Genomic DNA, 19,685 nt, shown 5'->3' on the forward strand with positions numbered 1-19,685 from the left:
CCTCCTAACCCGTGAGATGTGTTTGTGTCCTGCCAGACCATATCCTCAGGCACCGAAGTGTGCTGTGTGCGTGGCCACCTCAGTGCTACCTGCTTCTTGTCATGTCCACGTTCTCGCAGGCCACGTGCGGGGGCCGGGCTTGCCTGCGGTACATCCGGGGCCTGTGTCCTGGCGAGACCTTGCCCTCTCTGTGAAGCCACCTGCTGTGTTCCCGCACACATCCTCGGGGAGGCCGTGCTCCCTGCCCCCGATCTCGCCTGTGTCCTGCCCTGCTTCCCAGGGAGCCGGCCTAGACTCTGCTGTGAACTCCCCGTTAGGCCACATCCTCCCTGGCCCCATCCACCACCGTCTCTTTTAACCCTCCCTCCGTCGTCAGCTCTTCCTGTCCATCTTCGGTAGACCTGGAGGTTCTGGAGGGTTCTGGGAACCTCGCCTACATCTCAGCTCTCTGTTGTGCTGGTGTGCTGCTCTTGACCTGTCAAGTGGACAAGACATTTCCTCGGTTGGTTTTGCACATCCCGGGCAATCTCTGACCAGCTGTGAGTTTCCGGATGAAGTCCCCCCACCTCTCTCTGCCTCAGTGTCCTAATCTGGGAAATGCTGATAAGTGATCCTTCCTCAGGGTTCCTGGTGAAGACCAAATGAGTTCACACAGGTAACTACTGAATCCTTGGTACAATTCTTGGGCACATAGGAGAAAACTCTAAGTTTCAGGCTCTAATACTCCCTTCCCACGTCCCAACACCCCCTATACGACCCATGTGTCTCAAATGCACAGGACTTCATGCTGTTTCCATCCTATGAATTCCCTCTCCCCAACTGGGGTAATTCCAACAGCTACCTCAAAGCTGCGCTTCCGGGAAAGTCCTTGCCCTTCCTGTGTGGTTGCTTGGTCCTGTGCTTGGCCCCCCATCGGTCTCCTTGCAAATCTCGATGGAGCGTCTATGACATTGGGTCCCATTCACCCATCTGTCTTCTTCCCTAGACTGTGGCTTCTTCAAATTAATGGCAAGTCTTCTTTATCTTTGCCGCCCTTTGCTGTGTTCAGTACCTCTGCTGTTGCCTACTTGTGAATAGCATTTTGAAATAAATAAAGCAAATAAGAGAAGAACCATAAAAAGAATGAATAAATGGATGGGTGTAAAGGAGAAAGACCTAGGTAGGAATGCCTGTTCATTGTAATATAAATGAGGTTAACCTATCAGAAGGAGGGAAATAACATGGAAATAAAATTTTTCCAAGATGACTCAGGTAAATTTAAGGGCCAACAAAAATCATTATGCATATTTTATTTAGATTCTCAAAGGAGCTGTTGACTATTTCCCACTAAATCTGTCAAGTACAGTTATAGTGGAAATGAAAAAAAATGTTTATCACACGAAAATATTGTCTTGAAGTCAGGAACTATGAAATGTTTCAAGGCCCTTCTCTGGATGGAGAAATGATAAAAGGGGGACTCAAATCCCCAGTAATCAGTGACTGGATTCACTATCTTTTATAAATCATCTTGAATTAGGAAGGCACCACAAAGTCTCCAACGCTGGAGTTCTTGTCTGGTGCCATGGAGACAGTACAGGTAGATCACATGAGGTTCTCATGAGGCTGTGTGAGTGCGTCCAGAGGACTCGGGAAGGCTGGGGCAGGACACGCCTGCAGGTATGTAATAGCAACTACATAGTTACTAACGACAAGTTTGTGTTTGTCACTTTTTTCCAAAAAGAACCTTAAATCACAATTAGCCATTCCCCGAAGGCACCAACCAATAGGATGCTATGATTTAGAGCAGATAATAAAAGGCTCCACCAAATATGGGCACCATGAAGAAAACTTGGTGACGTATCTGAAAACATTGTCATATCCTCTGTTGGGAACAGATGTTCTTGCAAGGTTCTGTAAAGCCAGTTAACGCCAGTCAGAGAAAGAAAACCAAAATATTCAGTGTTGGAAGGAGTTGTCTGTTGAGAAGCAGCTAAGAGGAATGGGCTTACATTGGGAAGATGGGCTGAGCAAAAAGGGGAAGTAGTGTGGATGGGGTGCTGTGTGATCTTTCAGCAGGATTGAAATGATGTCCCACAAATGTGGTCAAGGTTCAAAGTAAAAATAACTTCAAAGGAGTTTGAGATGTTTTTTACGTGGTAGATATAGCATGGACATTGCATAATGGAAGCCAGATGGACTATTGGTTCTTTTCAAATTATTTCAAATGCTCCCTTTGAACATCAGCCATATTGTACGCAAATGACCCTCCCATGCCCATGCCAGATGCACGATGGTTACCCACTTGGCCAGGCATGGCATTTCCTAGGTTCTCATCATGACCTCCATGGAAACTGATGAGTTTGTGCTTAATGCCTTCTTCTCTGTGCCCATGTGGTCTCAGGCGTCTTGAGGGCAGCGACACCGTACCGGATACCGCGCTTGTGTGGTGTAGTGCACTCTCTGCTACCTGTGATCCTCCCATGAGGTCACAGAGTCGGGTTCTGTCACTGGTGTCCTGTGGATGAGGAGACAGAGCTCCAGCAACACTGAATGCTCCCCCCAGGTCAAGAAGATCCTCTCCATCCCCCCACCCACCCCGTTCTGTGAAAATGTGGACAGAGAGACAAACAGCACTGCAGTTAAGTCAAGCACCTGTCAGGCAGCTTAATAAGTGAAAGAGGAATTAAAAACTTGGCAGCGTCCCGGTCAGACATGTGCATACAACGAACATTTCTAGCGGCTGGGTTTTGTTCTGCAAAAAGGCAGCCCTAGGCTCGCTTTCTGCACATCCTGTCTCTCTTCAGGTATTTATTCCGAAGTGTGAACATGAATCCATCCCTGCACAAAGCCTGTTAGTGCAAATGCTCGTGGAGTTATAAAGCATGTGCTTTTGTTCCAAGTAATAGGTTTGCTTGGTTAGAGAGCTGCCCGGCTCTGATGCCGCAGGACTCCAGGGACTGCCATTGTTGGGGCTGCCATTGGAGGGCTCCATGCAGTTTATGCCACAGAAGATCGCATCCCCATCCCCCTCTCATGTCCATGATGCTAGCTCAACCAAGGAACCCCGGGGGGAGCAGGGGAGAGACACATGCACTTCATACCTGTCATCTGCTCGGTGCAAATGCTCTGCACACCTTTCCTCCCTTCATTCCTACAAAACCCTGCATCAAGCATTATTATCGCTGCCTTAGTGCTGGTACAGAAATCTGGGGTGCAGATAGTTGAGCAAAACTTGTCTCTGGCTTCACGTCCTTCTGTCCTTCTGCCGTGAAGGCTTAGAACACGGTCCCTTGGCCAGGGTCAGTGTGGTAGATAAACTATAGGTGTAAATGCATGGACATAATCAGAAGGGAGGAGGGAAAGCGGAAAAAGGGAGACAGCAGGAGAAGAGGAAAGAAATGTAGGGTGGAGGAAACAGAGCAGAAATGATGTTGGCTTGGCGGCCCACCTCCCCTTGCTCGGTGGGGCAGCCGCCCACCACATGCACTTGTCAAGGGTCTGTGCAGAGGAACCCAGGGAGGCCTTTCAACAGACCCCTGGGCGTCCTGGAACAGTTTCAGAGAAATCGATCAAGGTCCACCCACGTGCAGCTAATGCATTTGAAGGATTCAATTACTGCCTCATCCTTCCTGGCAAGAATTCAGAGGTTCGCAGCCCATAAGTTTGAACACCAGGAGCCTGTGTTCTCACCAAATATTACATTTTCAAGCGTAGCTACCACTCACACTCATCTGTCGTGAAGTGAAGAATACAGTGTCTGAGATCATCGTGTGTTCAGGGGGTGGGGAGAATGTGTTCAGTTGGGTCCAGGTGTGGGCAGTGCAGCATCAGATGCCCCCAAGAATACTGCGACCTCATTAGCAGGGACAATCCGAAGTCTGCTCCACCGGTAATTGAAGCCTCTCCGGTCATGCAGCCACGTGCACCATATTCTGCCTGAAATCCATCTTCAGAAATTGTGATCTTGGTTGGCCAATTATTGTGTAAAGGTCTCCACTGCTGGATATTGAAGAAATGGCTATCCAGTAGGTATTAGCTAAGTCATTTGTTAGGTTATGTGGTGTTAAAATGTTATATAAACTCCCTTTAAATGGTGTGACACCTGAAAACTATTAATTTCTAGAACATTCTTGGGTCATTTTTAGAAATACAGTGAATGGATTTTATTCTAGGATTTTTTAGAAAAGTAATTATTTTTCCAGTCACGTAGCTTGATGGATGGTCCTGTTGACTTCCCTCTTCCTGTCAAGCTCCAAATCCCGTGAGTTAAGTCTTCTTTCACAGTGTTTTAAGTAAATGAACTTGAAAAAAATAAATCTATTTCTGTTAACCTTTTTAAGATCATTCCCCCCCCCATCATGTGTAAGCATCCCAATCCATCTCAACATTTTGAATTTCTTTCCATCCCAATTCATTCTATGTAAAATATCCTGAACTACAATTTCATGCACATCACTTCCCGATTCAGAGCCATGTAAGTTATCAGTAGTATATCCTGAATATATAAAAATTATTAAGTTCTATATTTAGCTAGGTACCTTCGCCTTGAACCCAAAACTTTCTGGGTTCAGTCTGTCCTTCCAACTGCATTCCTTTCTACCAAAACACCCTTTATTCTAACCAAATTATACCGCTTGCTGTCTCCCAAATATCACTTGCTTGCTCTGGTTCTTTGTTAATCTGGTTAACAGGGCCCTCCCCGCGTCTACCTTGATTGAAGCCTCCCACACATCTGGGTCTAGAGCTGCCGGTACTGTTCCCACAGCTCCATGCTGTGTGCTGTCTTTGTCACCAGCAGAGAACTTTGCCATCTTGGTTTTAGTGAGTTGAGTGGCTGCCTTAAGGCCAGCCTGGATGTCAGCTTCCAAAGGGAAAGATTCTTTTCTTATGGGCGATCACCCCCCTGAGAAGGATGTGTGCTGTCTCATACCCTGTCCAGCTCAGGAGAGTACCCGAGAGAAAATGGAAGCCCCTCCAAAAAGTGGCAACACAAAAATGGCAAAATAACAAAGCGTGCATTTCAGACGTCTGAACGCCGTGGCTCATGAGCAAGGAACCTGGTTCCTTCTCCCTGGGAGAGAGCTAGCTCGTGCCGTATGATACGTCCTGTGATAATCTGGGGACACGGCCTGCCATTCACTCATCTTGGAGCTTTTATCCAGTGCTTTTTAAACAGAAAAATACGTGTCTATGTCGTGCACGTATTAGCATCTGGCAGCTGTGTTTAGAATATAGTTTTGACTACAGTTCATCAATCAACATCAAATCTTACGACTCCCAGAATGAGAACACCTGAGCAGTCTACACAGCATTAATACAGAGGCCAACAAGGCTTGAAAGAGAGGATCAGTTTCATGCTATACTCTCAGTCTTACTATGATGTCACAGTACTCCACTGAAGGTGGGTAAAACTTCACCTGTTAGAGCTGCGAATATTATGAAAATTGTATTTCCGTAGACTGAGTTCACTAAAAAGGCAGAATAGAGATTAATGGTGACCAAGAGGCAAGCATATAGATTTAGTACATTCAGTAAACGTGGCATATAAAAATATTAGCAGTTATGATGGCTGACATTTACCGAACCCCTAATATGCACCAGGAGCTGACGGTAAGGTTGCGTTCATTATTCCGTGTAATCCTCAGAACACCCCGATAGGGTAAGTAGGAACCCCCCTGCCCCCTGCGGTTTTCAGGTGGCAGAGCTGAGGTTTGATGGAGTTTCCGGAGGTTGCAAGGCCACTTGGAAGGAGAGACTTCCCTCTATAGGAAGCGGGCTTCCTGTGGCTCCAACAACAAACTACAGGGTTCTCCAAAGCCACCAGCACAGCGTCGGCTGAGGCTGTGGTGGGGGCTGCTCCCCTACCCTCAGGGGGGCCCAGTGGAGGCCCTGTGCACTGAGCCACGCAGCACTTTCCTGGCATGTCCCAGTACCTTTCCCCACCAAGTGTTAGAATGTGGCTCTTTTTGCTTTTCCTGTGCCCTTTCTTTCCCAGGATTCAAGGGCAGAATTGTGGGTGGCTATAGCTGAGGGGTGGTTTCACTGATACCCACAGTCCTGCGGCCACAGTCTCCTTTCAGTCCACTGCCCACCCCACACACAGGCTCCATCAGAGACCACCTGCTCAGTGCTCGACATCAGCACCGTGACAGCAGCTGGGACTTTCCTGGAGATGAACTTTGGGCAGACCCACCCGCACACCTGATATTGAGACCAGAGAGGCTGGAATCAGAGCGGTGCACAAAGATGAGGCTTTGTGTCCCTCTGCTGACTTCTGGAAATCTGACACAAGGGGACAGAGACGTTTGGGTCTGCTGCTCTTGCTGAGGCATGGCAAAGAGAAAGCACATCTATTCAAATCTATTTAAATCCAGTTTCTCTGTCAAGAAGAGTGATCTTCCGACAAAAAGGGTAGCACGCATATTTGAGGAGAGAAATGAAGTCTGCGATGGGTGAGAACGTAATTGCACTAAATTAGTTTAAATTTGCAGTCCCAGATGAACTCCGTCTCAGGGAAGTGAAGGCACTTGCATATATGATCGCTAACACGCTGGCAGTAATTCTTGAGAAGTTTTGGAAAATAGAAAAGATGCCACAAGACCTAATTCTGGTTTTCGACGTAGGAAAGAAAGGGATTCCAACAATCTATTATGTTCTGGTGCAACCCTTGTTTATTGCAGGCAGAATTCTACAACCAGACTTTCAAGGACACAGGTGGTGAGTGTTTAGAAAGAAAAACAGTGATGTCTGTGATTGAGTATGGATCAAATAATTTCAGAGAAACTCCAATTCTGTCTTTACAGACATGACACAAATCTGTGTCTTGATTCCACGAAGACAGAGAAGTGTTTGAAAAAGACTTCCTCTGGGAGGAGAGGGGCGGGTGGTGGAAGGGTCCCCAGGTATTAGGGGGGCTTTGAGGGCCTGAATCACCTGTGGCTGGAAGGGTGTGGGCTGGTGTGTGCTCACTGCCCCACGTTGTGGAGTATACAGTAAGTGCTCGTTAAGTTTCCAGGGAACTCAGGAAATGTGCAAACGGCCAGAACTGTGGGGGCACGTGTTCCATCATCAATTGGGGGAAAGCTGAAGAAGCAGTTCAGCCCAGAAATGTGCTCAAACATGAGAAATGCCAAGGGATTACACGCACACTCCGCTGTCTGGGAGTCAGGTGAGTGACAGTGTCGAGTCAGCAGGCATGTGATGCAGTGAGCGGCTGGAAGGCGGAGTGAGCCCAACTAGGTTTGTGAAATGCTGCGCTGGGGCTGTTCCGTCCATGACAGCACACCCTTCCAGGAACGGGAATGACATTGCAGGAGGTGGGGCAGCCGGCTCCCCTCGCTCCCGGAACACATGGACTGATGACCCTCCAGGCGCCAGGCAGGGACTCTGCTGCGCCCTGAAGGGAACCAGCCCTGGCCGTGGACGTACACAGAGCTCAGGACCATGGACAGGGCCGGGCCCCCAGATCTTGTGAAGCTGGGAACTCCTGGAGGAGATAACTTGTAAGTTTGTGGGGCAAAGTCACCTGTGGAGGATCGGGGCACAGCCCACCGCTGAGGAGCATGATGGAGGTTAGTGGTGACTGCCATGGGGACAGAGACATGGGGCTGCTAGGGAGCCGGAGAGGTCCTGGAGCAGAGTGTAGACCTGCCGGGCCACCAGGGCCACATGGAGGCCGGGGAGGACCGGGTGAGGCCACAGCATCTGAGGGATCTGCATCGAAACCGCTATCACCCTTGGACGGGAAGGCCGATGGGAAGGAAAAGGAACGAGAGAGGCCCATGAATGGAGAGAGTATGTCTGGGGTAGATTCACGTTAGGCCACTTGGCAAGAAGTCTTCTTTGGGGGATACAGCGTCCCTCATATCACATCCCATTTCGAGGCACATGTGGCACATGGTTTCACTACAGGTGATGATAAACTTTCTCATCAGAATGTGAGTGACTGATCTCTCCATCACAAAGGGGTATCTCCCCATCTTCAGTCAGTAAATAACGCATGGGGTGATGGTTTACCTCCATGTGCATTTCCATGTAAGTCCTTGCCTGATTCGGTTATTACACTTGTTTTGGAAAATGGTGATTGTTCTACTTGGGCCATTTCCTCTAGATTTATTAGCTAGCTTCTTGACTGTTAAGAAGAACCTTTCCTTTTTTTGTAGATACAAAGATTTTGAATTCTGATTTTTTGATTCCTTGATTTATAGTATTTGCTTTATTCATGTGGTAAGGTCCCTTTTGAGGAAGATCTCATTTCCAGATATGCCAGCTGAAAGTACTATTATATATTTTATAAGACAAGAAATTGAGAGAGCTTGTTGTAATATGAGTGGTACAGTTACAGAGAACCCCAGAGGGCACGCGGTCCTTGAACAGATGTCAGTGAAAGCTTGTACATGTGTATGTGTTAGAGAATGTGGATGGCTACGCCGTGCCCCCTGTGGGTGAAGGATGAGCAGATGGCCATCTCTAGGGAGAGCTGGAAATTGCCTAAGCGTGTGGATAACTACAGCAACATCATAGCACACCGAAACCAGTGACCCTCCTGGCAAGAGTTTGAGACACAAAAAAAGATGAAATGTTTGGGATGGATGACCCTAATAACATAGATTCATTGTATCTTTTGGGGGAGAGGGAGATCTGTTTTTGGGACAGTGAACGAATCCATAAATGTCAACAGCTAATGCCAAGGTGGCAAGTTGGTGGTTTAACATGTATTTTTGAGTTTGATCCACAGAGATTTAATGTTTTCATGTAAACAGGTGCATTCTGTCACTTCCTTTCCCCAGGGTGTCTGTACATGAGATGGAGCTCCTGGGGGTGCCCATCCCTGGGGACCCCCACCTTGGGGTGGGTGAGGGATGGGACCTGCTTTTTTGGCCACCCCTGTGCCCATACATGACTGATAACCATGGCGCTGACGGCTGACCGCTCCTTCCTTCCTTTATCGGCTTCCCTGCCCTGGGACATGTCAGCCTCCACGTCTCGGCTCCGAAACAGTCTCGGAGTGCTAACCCTGAGCCGACTGACCATGAATTCACATAGTGGAGGTGGGTGGCACCTGCTTCTCCCCGTTGGTCTCTTGTAGACAGCATTCACAGGCACTGAGTGTGCGAGATGCTCTGGAGGACAGAGTGGGGGCAGGGAGGATGGGCAGAGCTGGCGGCAGGAGCAAGGAGCCACGCCATTTGAGCTATTTCTGGTTGTTGAGTGATTATCGTTGATCCTAAATTAATCTCTGCAAAAGTTAGACCTGCATGTATGTGATGCTCCCCAGAGTGAGGGTTAGGAAGACAAGAATCTAACGCATCCAAACTCACCTGAAATGACCAAGAAGTATTGGAAAATAGACGTGCTCTTACTGTAAACACCGTGATTTCAATGAGTTCAACAAAAATAATAGCCAGACAATTAAAAAACACATTAAGTAGCCAACTGGACAGAGCTTTTCCTGTTTAACGATCTACTTTATGGCGGCAACCACCCCATGTGCATGTCCAGGAGGGTGACAGGTGCCCAGAAGCCCCTGGAGAGGAGATGTAGTGTAGCTTTTAAGTATTTCTCTCTTTGACCAAATGTAGAGAATTGGGGGCATTTAGCTATTCTTAGGCTGATTGTCTGACACGGGTAAGAGGTATGTTAAAGCCTAGGGAGGCCTTTTCTTTTCTCTGTGTTCTAATTCCTAAGTTAAAGGAGACCGTAAATTTTGCTAACACGTATGTACTGAGTACCTTTTAGTGCTTGGGGCCGTATTAGACCCCTACATCGTTTTCCTTCAGCCAGAACATACTGACACTGTGAGATAGAGGGTGCTTGTGATTCCCAAGGGAAATAATGAAAATTAAAATGGTCAGTTCTTTATATCCACACGGGAGAATGTTAGCCAGCCTCAAAAAGGAAGGAAATTCTAACACCTACTACAGCAGGGATGGACCTGACAGCTCAATGCTGAGGAAAAGAAGCCAGACACACAGAGACAAGCACTGTGTGTTTCTACTTACGGGTGGCCCCTGGAGCAGCCACATCCACGGAGACAGGACGGGGACAGTGGGCACTGGGCTAGGCGTAGGGGTGGGGGAGTGTCCAGTGGGGACAGCGCTTCAGTTTGGGAAGATGGGAAGGTCCCAGAGGCAGACGGTGGTGATGGTCTCACAGCATGACTCTGACTTAATGCCGCTGAACTGGACGCTTAAAAATGGGCAAGGTGGTAACTGGAATGTGACGCGTAGTTTACCACATTTAAAGGCTCAGTCGGCTAAGCGTCCGACTTCGGCTCAGGTCGTGATCTCAGCGTTTGTGAGTTTGAGCCCATCAGGGCCTGCTGACAGCTCGGAGCCTGGGGCCTGCTTCAGATTCTGTGTCTCCCTCCCTCTGGCCCTCCTCTGCTCACACTGTCTCTCTCTCTGTCTCAAAAATAAGTAAACTTTAAAATAATATTTAAAGGTTCAGTTCTTAGTAAACTTGTGTAGCACTTTGCAAACTAAAGCACTTATTTGTTTATTTTTAATGAGATGCATTGACATATAACATTATGTCAGTTTAAGGTGTCCAGCGTGCTGATTTGGCAAGTTTATGTTACGGTATGATCACCAACACGGAGTTAGCTAACACCTCCATCACATCCTATAATCATCAGTTCTCTCTTGTGCTGGGAACAATGGAGACCCAGTCCCTTGGCAACGATGACGTTCATCATGCAGTGTTGTTGACCGTAATCAAGCTGTGCGCTCATTCTCAGGACTCACTTATCTCCAGCTGCGAGCTCGTAGCGGTCAACACCTGCCCAGTCCCCTTCCCCAGCCCCTGGCAACCACGTTACTCCCTGTTTGTATCAGGTTGACCTTCGTAGATTCCCCATATAAGTGAGGCTGTGCAGTCTTTGTCTGTCTGTCTTCCTTCACTCAGCATAAGGCCATCAAGGTCCATCCATGTTGTCACAGATAGAGTCCTTCTTTAAACCTGCGTAATAGCCCACATGTAAGTGTCCTCTTATCTGTGCATGCATCCATCGGCAGACACGGAGGCTGTGTCCCCATACCAACTGCTGTGAATACACTGCCATCAGCACAGGGGTTCATGTTTCCATTTCCTTCGAACGTATGCCCAGAAGTGGGATTGCTGGATCCCATGGCGGTTCTGTTTAATAATTTGAGGAATGTCCCTACTGTTTTCCACAGTCTTTACAGCACTTTTAAAAATAAGGTACTTAATTTTTTAATTGTATTTTGGCACTGAACAAGGTAATATAAATTATACATAACCGCGTAGCTTTGGATGTGACGACGTTGTGAATTCAGCCTTTGAACCGATGTCAGTGAAAGCTTGTACATGTGTGTGTATTAAAGAATGTGATGGCTCAGCCGTGCCCCGTGTCCATAGAGGATGAGCAAATCCCTGTTCTCTGGTAGGTGGGAATGTGGCCTTGCATTAACTGTCTGGCTGTCATCCCCTGGAAACTTCATAAGTGTCAGAACGTTACCTGGGTTTTTAGGCAGTATCGGAACCAGTGAGCCTGGCTGGCAAATTGAGGGAGGGAGAAACATCTGCTGGGGACAGCACGCATGGCTCTTTCCTGAGTGTGGTGACACTGGTCAGTGGGCGCGCCCCTGCCAGGACCCAGGAAGCTGTAGATGTGCAGTGTTACCATGAGATGTTGGCAGACCCTGGGGGCACCCGAGGGGGATGTCTCTACACCTGAAGCATCACCTGAACACAAGGGGCTGTGTAGATGGCAAGCCGGGGTTCCTGCCCCGTGTTGGAAAGTGGCCTTTGTGGACTATTGAATGGGGATAAGAGTCTCCATGAACACATGGAAGATAACCCCCTAGTGCGCTAACTGCAGGGGACAAGGCCAGGGGACTCCTGCAGTGCAGACCCAAGGCACGGGAACTTAGCCAGAAGTTCAGGGCGTGGGAAGGAACACGGATACGAGCCAAGGCGCCAACCTAGACCCGTGTCCAAAACCTGGAGAGAACACAGACCGAGAAACGGAACACAGCAGACACAGCTAAGGCAGGTTCCTCCAGACAGGATCAGCAAATGCCTGGCCTCTGAGCTGAACGCCAGGCGTCGATGGCCTCATTCCAACAGCTTGAGGCCACCTTGGCGAGGGGCAGCCTGTCAGATGAAGGTCCCAGGAGGAAGCACCGTGGGGCCATAGGACAGGGAGGTGGGGGGGGGTGGTGAGCGGGCAGACTCACCAACGGAAGAGAAATGCCCTGCAGGTGCCCTTAAGTCACAGGACAATCACAGGATGGTTTTAGAATACATCCGGCCAAAAGCCACATGGAAGTAAAACAAAGAAAAGAAAAGAAAGATACCTATCCATCCAAATGACAAGGGAAAAGATAGGAATCGAGAGCAGATGTTCATGAAAAATGAGGAAGCAAATACTTTTAAAAAGATAGTCACTGAAACTTAAAAATAATGCACTAGGCAGGGTAAACTCTGGACCCTCGATCTGTGTGGGGAGGAAATTCTGAGTTGTTGACCAGAATATAGTGGAAAGCATGGACAGAGACCAAGAAATAAGGAGGAGACATTTAGAGACTCATCCGTATGTAGAGCAGGAATCCCAGAAGAAAAGATTCCTGGAAATGACAAGGAAGCAGTGGCCAGAGAGTGGTGGCCGGGAACTAACCAGGAGACATCCTCTGTCACTAGACGGAACCTGCAGCTACGACCAGCAAGGACCAGAATGCCAACCTGCACAGCCTGTAGTTAAGCTCAAGGCTGTCCAACACCAAGAGCAACTTTTACCATCAGCTGGAAATTCAGTCTCCCCAGGCACAAGGCTCAGACCCACGATGGAGTCCTGCAAGAATGGTTGCGGTCAGAGCTCCCAGTATTGAAGAGAAATTAATTCCCATCGAAACTTCCCTTTTTTTAAAGTTTATTTGTTTTTGGGGGGGCGGGGCAGAGAGAGATTGAGAATCCCAAGTAGGCTCCCATGCTGTCAGCACAGAGCCCGATGTGGGGCTCAAACTCACAAACCGTAAGATTGTGACCTGAGCCAAAACCAAGAGTCGGACGCTCATCTGACTGAGCCAGCCAGGCACCCCCCATCTAAACTTTCATGTCTACATAGAAAATCCCTTATTGTGAAATAATAATAGTGTCAGCTATACAAAAACTCAACCTTTCATTATACTTGAAATATCACAAAAAAATCAAGAAAAAAGCAAGAAAAAAGAAATTGACAAGTCTACATTCATAGATTTTAATATATTTTCTAGAAACAAGTAGCTCCAGCTGACCAAAATAAAAGTAATGAGGATATAAATTATCTGAAGAACGCAGTGACAGAGGTAATGTAACTGTGTCTCAACAGATAGAGAATAAACATTTTCAAGCACACGTGCAGCATTTACAGAAGTCAACCACAAACATTTTAAAGAATGAATATGATGAAGCTACTTGCTTTAAATATAATGCGATTAAATTAGAAACCATAACACGAACAAACATCTGTACATTTAGGAACAATCAGATGCCAGAAGGAAATATCTCTGTAATTCACGACTTGATGACACCACAATGAATATTATGAAATACTTGGAGTAAATAACATCACACACACTAATATCAGCATTTGTGGGGACAGAACTAAAAATGGTACTTAGATTGTAATTTTAAAACTCCATAGATGCATTTATTGAAAAATGACAAGGATAATGAAAAGTAAATGAGTTATATAAAGAGTGAAATGAGCTAGGAAAAGGGTCACAGTGCTGCACTAAATAGAAAATGATCAAGATCAAAGAAAAGCGAAATCAAAATGGAAAGCAGAAACGGCTGGTTGCTTGAAAATAGAAAAATCTCTATCAGAATTGATCAGGATAAATCAGGAAAATTTAAAAATCCAGTTTTTTTAAAAATCCTAATATAACACGAGTAATTTCATGGTAATAAATTTTAAAATCTAGATAAAAAGGACAATTAAAAAAATAAAACTGGCTCAAGAATAAATTGAGAAACCAAATAAACCAGGTATCTGTAAGTGGATCCATCATTTAAAAATTGCATCTCCCACTTCTTTTTTTTTTTTAATGTTTATTTTTGAGAGAGAGACAGACAGACAGAGTGCGAGCAGGAGAGGAGCAGAGAGAGAGGGAGACACAGAATCCGAAGCAGGTTCCAGGCTCCGAGCTGTCATCACAGAGCCTGAAGCGGGACTCGAACCCATGAACCATGAGATCATGACCTGAGCCAAAGTTGGACGCACAACTGACTGAGCCTCCCAGGCACCCCCAACTCCCATCTTCTTAGACAGACTAAGGGGGGCAGAGAAAGGTGGGGAGGGAGGCGAAAAATATAAATAGAAAAGGAAGGAAAGCTGAAGGCAAATATTTTAGGAAATACTAAAAAAAGGAAAAGCTAGCCAATGTTACTCCCTCCCCAGGGGCAGCACCTGCCCAGCCTGACCCTCCTCTTGTTTAACTGAGACCCAGGCACGACCCTGATGGTCCCCACCGTGCACTCACGGGGTCCTGGACGGAGTCTTATTCGTTTCTGTGATTTCAGGACTTGGCAAGATACTGGGGAAGTGAGGTACTGAGCGTATGGGGAGTGTGGATAGAATGTAGGGCTGCATTGATTTATTGATAACGTGCAAGCAGATGAGTCCGTGATGCTGAACACTGCCCTTTTGTGAAATGCTCCTACAATAACAGCTTACTAGAAAATACTTCCTGAAGGCAATCGTCTGCAGCCACAGAGATGACTAGAGAAAAATGCCCCAGTGTGTAGTAGATGGATGTGGTTAAAACCAGGCCGTTGGCACAGGTCACACGGGTGTGCAGCCACACACAGCAGGCGTCAACGCAGAGCGGAGTCCTCCTCCTGAGTTTTCTCCCAACCGGTTCAGTCTGTCATGTGTTCCCTCCATAAAGGGAAAGTAGGCAATGCCTCCTCCCTGGGACACTCCCTCTAAGGCAGAACAGCAGCGTTTTCATGTTCACTAAAAAAAAAAAAAAAAAGATTCAAGCAATACTCCCATAACTCAGCCTCAGTGACCCCCCCCCCCACCCGTTACTTATGGAGTCAAAAGTATATACTCAGAGTCCATTTTATCTGTTTGTTTATTTTTACTGAGATACGTTTGACATGGAACATTGTGCACATTTGCGGTATCGGACATGTTAATTTGGTGCCCTTGTTAATCGTGGCGATGGACATCGTGGCGATAATTAGCACCTCTATCGCATTACGTAATTATCCTCTTTTCAGTGGCTAGAATCACTAAGCTCTGGTCTGTCGGCAAGCATGACTGTGATGACGGAGTGCTGTCTACGTCTCCGTACTGTGCACCGCTTCCTGCTCACTACCATCAGAACACATTTCAGATGTATTCTTTACGCCCTTCTAGATGATTCTCAGCTGTGCGGCACACTGCACTGTGGAATGAGAACAAATGGGTGGACGGACAACGTACGTGGGAAGATACAACCCGTACTTAGCGAGCACGATCACGTTACAGTAAGGCAGACTGAGCGACGGCGGTAGGACCTGCCTGGTGGGATCATCTCATGACTCCTTAACAGGTTCCAGTGCACACTTTGAAGAGGGTGTTCTCTGCAAAGAGATTTTAATCCCTCTGTGTCATCAGTGGCCTGAGATTCCTTTGCTTAGATTTTAATTGGATTGGAAATAAGCATTAGAAATCATTCTTGCTACAACTAATAAAGTCACAATGCATTTTAAATATTAAGAGCCTTCATTACTTTTACTGGAGGAATATAGCATGTTTATGCCATGTATGTGAACATACGTGTGCTTTCTCGAACACAAGGAGCCCAGGCCGACATTTCTTGTGCGGCTAGTTTGGGTGGAACCATAAGAGGCAGAGGACTCTGAACTTGTTTTTTGTTTTGTTTTGTTTTGTTTTGTTTTGTTTTTAATTTCTGGGAGAGAGAGAGAGAGACAGAGCACGAGCAGGAGAGGGGCAGAGAGAGGGAGACACAGAATCCGAAGCAGGCTCCAGGCTCTGAACTGTCAGCACACAGCCCAACACGGGGCTTGAAGTCACAGACCATGAGATCATGACCTGAGCCGAAGTCTGACACTTAACCCACTGAGCCACCCAGGCTCCCCTTTGTGGGAAGTGGGAAGTCTCCTGGGAAGGAGCCTGGGGCTGCTGGTGTCCCACGTGTTTCGTGGCTGGTGCCTCCCACCAGCCCGGAGCACCTCCCGGCCTCAGAACGTCAGTGCTTAATGTGAGCATTGGACTGTGACTCTCAGTACACGATCATCTATAAGATCAAGAAAAGAGGGCAGCCTGCCTCCCATAATGTGCTGAAGAAAAACTAAAGTTAATCATTTGATGTATTTTTCTTATCATGATTTGTTTCTACTCAGAAACAGCTTTAAACTGTCGTATCAAAAAAAAAAAACAACTTAATGGTTATTAAAAAGCTGTTTAGGGGCACCTGGGTGGCTCAGTCGGTTAAGCGTCCGACTTCAGCTCAGGTCATGATCTCAGGGTTCGTGAGTTCAAGCCCCGCGTCGGGCTCTGTGCTGACAGCTCAGAGCCTGAAGCCTGCTTCAGAGTGTGTGTCTCCCTCTCTCCCTGCCCCTCCTCTGCTTGTTCTCGTTCTCTCTCTCTCTCTCTCTCTCTCTCTCTCTCTCTCTCCCCCCCCTCCATCCCTCCCTCCCTCCCTCTCTCTCTCCCTCCCTTCCTCCCCCCCCTCTCTCTCCCTCCTTCCCTCCCTCCCTCCGAAATAAAAATAAAGAATTACAAAAAATAACATTAAAAAAAAGCTATTAGTTTTTAAAATAAAAGACAACAGTCAGCCAAGAAAGGAACAGCAACTTCTTACATATTCGGGCTGAGGATTAATGGATGATTCTGACAAGTGCCAGCTTCCCATCCTGCCTCCGCGGATTGCCACCCTTGGGGCTCGCAAGCCTGTGTTGGCCGTTCACCCCAGCTGTTGCCTCTGTAGCCTGAAGCCAGTGTGGCCGCACCGCTCACCACGAGGGGCAAGGGAGATATTCTAGACAAATCTAGAGGTGAATCTGTAAACCACAGAATGCCACGCAAAGGTCTCTGTTCCCAAAGCTCCAGGAAATGCTTGCTCTCAGTGTGTAGATCACTGAAGGGAGCTGCCCTGGAGGTGTTACAGGCCGGGAATAAAAATACGTCTCGTGTCAGTCTCACACAGGATTAGAATCATGGTGTTTAAGCTCTAAAACATTTTTAAACATTTTTTAAAGGCTGAACAATCACTAAATTTAACTTTTTAGTAATGAGTAGAGTAAGAGTTTGATTTCGTTATTCCTTGACTGCATGCCTCATAGGTGGGACCCCCCCTGCTGGGTGTGAGCCCCATCTGCCAGGCAAGCGGCTCCGCCCGTGAGCCCATGGTAACATTAGTATGAAGAGGGGTGGAAACAGAGGCAGAAGAAAGGTGTTTCCAGCCCATCACATACAGGCTGTCCCTCTGAAGGCAGAGCTGGTCAGGCTCCCCCCCTGGAAGGTACCTCTGGGCCACCACGCCACTCACGGGACGGGGCTGGCAGCTGGGTCTGACTCCTGCCTGGCGCATGGTGGGTTTCTGGTCCCTGTCCACATTCCTGGGGACATCAGGCGCTCGCCTAATCTGCCTTCCTTGGAGCTCGTGCGAATGCAGATAACGTCTTCCGAAGGCTGCGTTGAGGCAGCATCCAGCCCCGAGTCGGCGGCCAGTGGCAGCGGCCTCGCGCTGGCTAGTCACCAGCACAGTCATCATGGGGGCTGGGACACGACGTTTGGACCATCTGGTGCTGTTTCACCACATACTCATTATGGGAACAGGTGTTTCTGCTTTTTTTTCCCCCTCCATATTCCACTGGAGTCGACAATTTGCGAAGGCCAGTTGCCAAGATCAAGATCATAGCATTTAAAATTCTGCATTGATTCGCTTCCCTTTCTCTGCAAAAGCAGCTGCCAAATTTAATCTGAGAGACTGTGTTTGCGTTCCAGAAATGCTGCGTGCCTTAACAAAGAGGTAGAGACGAGGAGGCACCAACTTAAGTCAGAGGGGTGAAGAGTCAGGACATTGGTCCAGCCAAAGAAAGTGCAGTTTTGTCTAAATGTTTATTTATAATTGTCCCGTAAAGGTTCATGGGGCATATTCTCATCCAACGGCCACCAAAATTGTTGCCGGGGGTAGGGGGTAGGGCGACAAGATGGGGTATGGTCTAAAGTGCGTTGGGTATTGAATTTAGGGAACTATCTCTTTATTTTTGTTTCTAGGAAGTCAGGATTTTTTTTTATTAATAGTAAAAATGCATTTGAAAAGTTCACATTGGAAGCACTCATACAAGGCTGTTCATTTCTACGTCTGTTGTACTTGCATGCTATGAACTTCTGGAAATAAACACCTGGGCTGTCAGCCCAGGGAGCCCACGTAATTCCCCTCCAAGTGTGTTTTGGTTAAGCTGGGTTCAGAGGGAGCTGACTGGTCCCGTTCCGTGTTGGGACCCTGAGCCATCAGGTCCCGAAACTTAGACCCCCTGCTCAGGCTGAGGCCGGGAGTGTAGGGAAGACAGGTGAAGGCAGACGTGTGTTCGTGGGAACAGTGAGCGCAGGTGCAGAACCTTGTGGAAGATCCGGAGGGCCACGGCCTCAGTCCCAGCATTTCCACCTACAGGGATCGTGGCCCCATAGGAGGCGGCACCAAGCCAGACCTCTGGACTCCCACATCTGGGACCCCGACGGCCCTTTCTCTGTTCTGCGTTCAGTCAAGGGGCAGTGGGAGGATGACTGACAGCACGCCTTGGGACTACCTTGACTGACCACGTGTTCCACTTGTGATGTGTCGGAACCCAGCAGATAAAGGAGGGCTGTAATAGCGAGCTCACATCTCCTCTGGAAAATTTGCTGGGCTTGCTGCATTCCATGAGCTCTCCAGGGAGTTTGCCTTGAAAACAAATCACTGAAGACACCTCCTGTGATTTTGGTGACAGAGCCCATCTGGGAGTCCTCTCCAAATGATCTGCTCCCAGACTAGCCCAGCCACCACTTGGGGTGAAACACGGTGGGTCGCAGAATGCACGTGATCCGTGGCAGGGCACGAACAATTGGTGACCTCCTTACGCACAGACGGCTGAGTGCTTGAATAACAACATGTTTTGGAAATAAACCTTTGCAAAGGGACTTGTCGCTGAGCTTGTAGGGTTGCTTTGGCTCTTGCTGGCTTGTTGGTTGGAGTGGACGAATTGCACCGTTTGGTGAGCCAGCCCAGGAGTATCCGTTAGATGGCATGTTTGAAACTCAGTCATAACCAATATGGCAAAATTACTGAACGCTGGGCAGCGAGACCAGCAGACCATCTGATCTGGCAATTTTCCTGTGTCCACAAACATGCTTTCGGCAACCCACTGATCCCCGTTAGGTCCTAGACGCTACAGTAAAGACATAGATGCATGAAACCCGGCTTCTTAGATCCGGGAACACAGGCACCGGAATGCTGGGGTCCTGCATGGTAGAAGGTCGGATTTGTAGGAATCCGGGTTTTGTTAAACTACGTAAATGTCTGTTTATTTGTTGTAACTTCTCCACGCATATGGAATCTGGTTTAACAAATGTTCCTTCCATCCCCAGGGGACTTAAAGTACTCAAAAACAGAATAATACCTCTCTGAAAACCACAAACCAAGATCCTTCATGTAAATATTATCTGAGAGAAGAAAAGGAAATGGGGCCCATCCATTCCCCCCTAATAA

General features: G+C 47.7%; 1 protein-coding gene and 1 long non-coding RNA gene across 5 annotated transcripts in view; one reads left to right on the forward strand and one right to left on the reverse strand.

Annotated features, from left to right (window-relative positions):
* Positions 1-19,685, forward strand: part of DLGAP2 (DLG associated protein 2) — a 791,263-nt gene that overhangs the window by 547,926 nt on the left and 223,652 nt on the right. The gene's annotated exons all lie outside the window — the stretch shown is intronic.
* On the reverse strand, positions 15,042-19,452 carry LOC122470071. The gene is made up of 2 exons (XR_006293816.1): positions 17,461-19,452; positions 15,042-15,374 (listed from the first exon to the last, which is right to left on the reverse strand). It is a non-coding gene; the product is annotated as an uncharacterized LOC122470071 (long non-coding RNA).

This window comes from Prionailurus bengalensis, chromosome B1 (genome assembly GCF_016509475.1).
Source record: "Prionailurus bengalensis isolate Pbe53 chromosome B1, Fcat_Pben_1.1_paternal_pri, whole genome shotgun sequence".
Taxonomy (NCBI): Eukaryota; Metazoa; Chordata; class Mammalia; order Carnivora; family Felidae; genus Prionailurus; species Prionailurus bengalensis.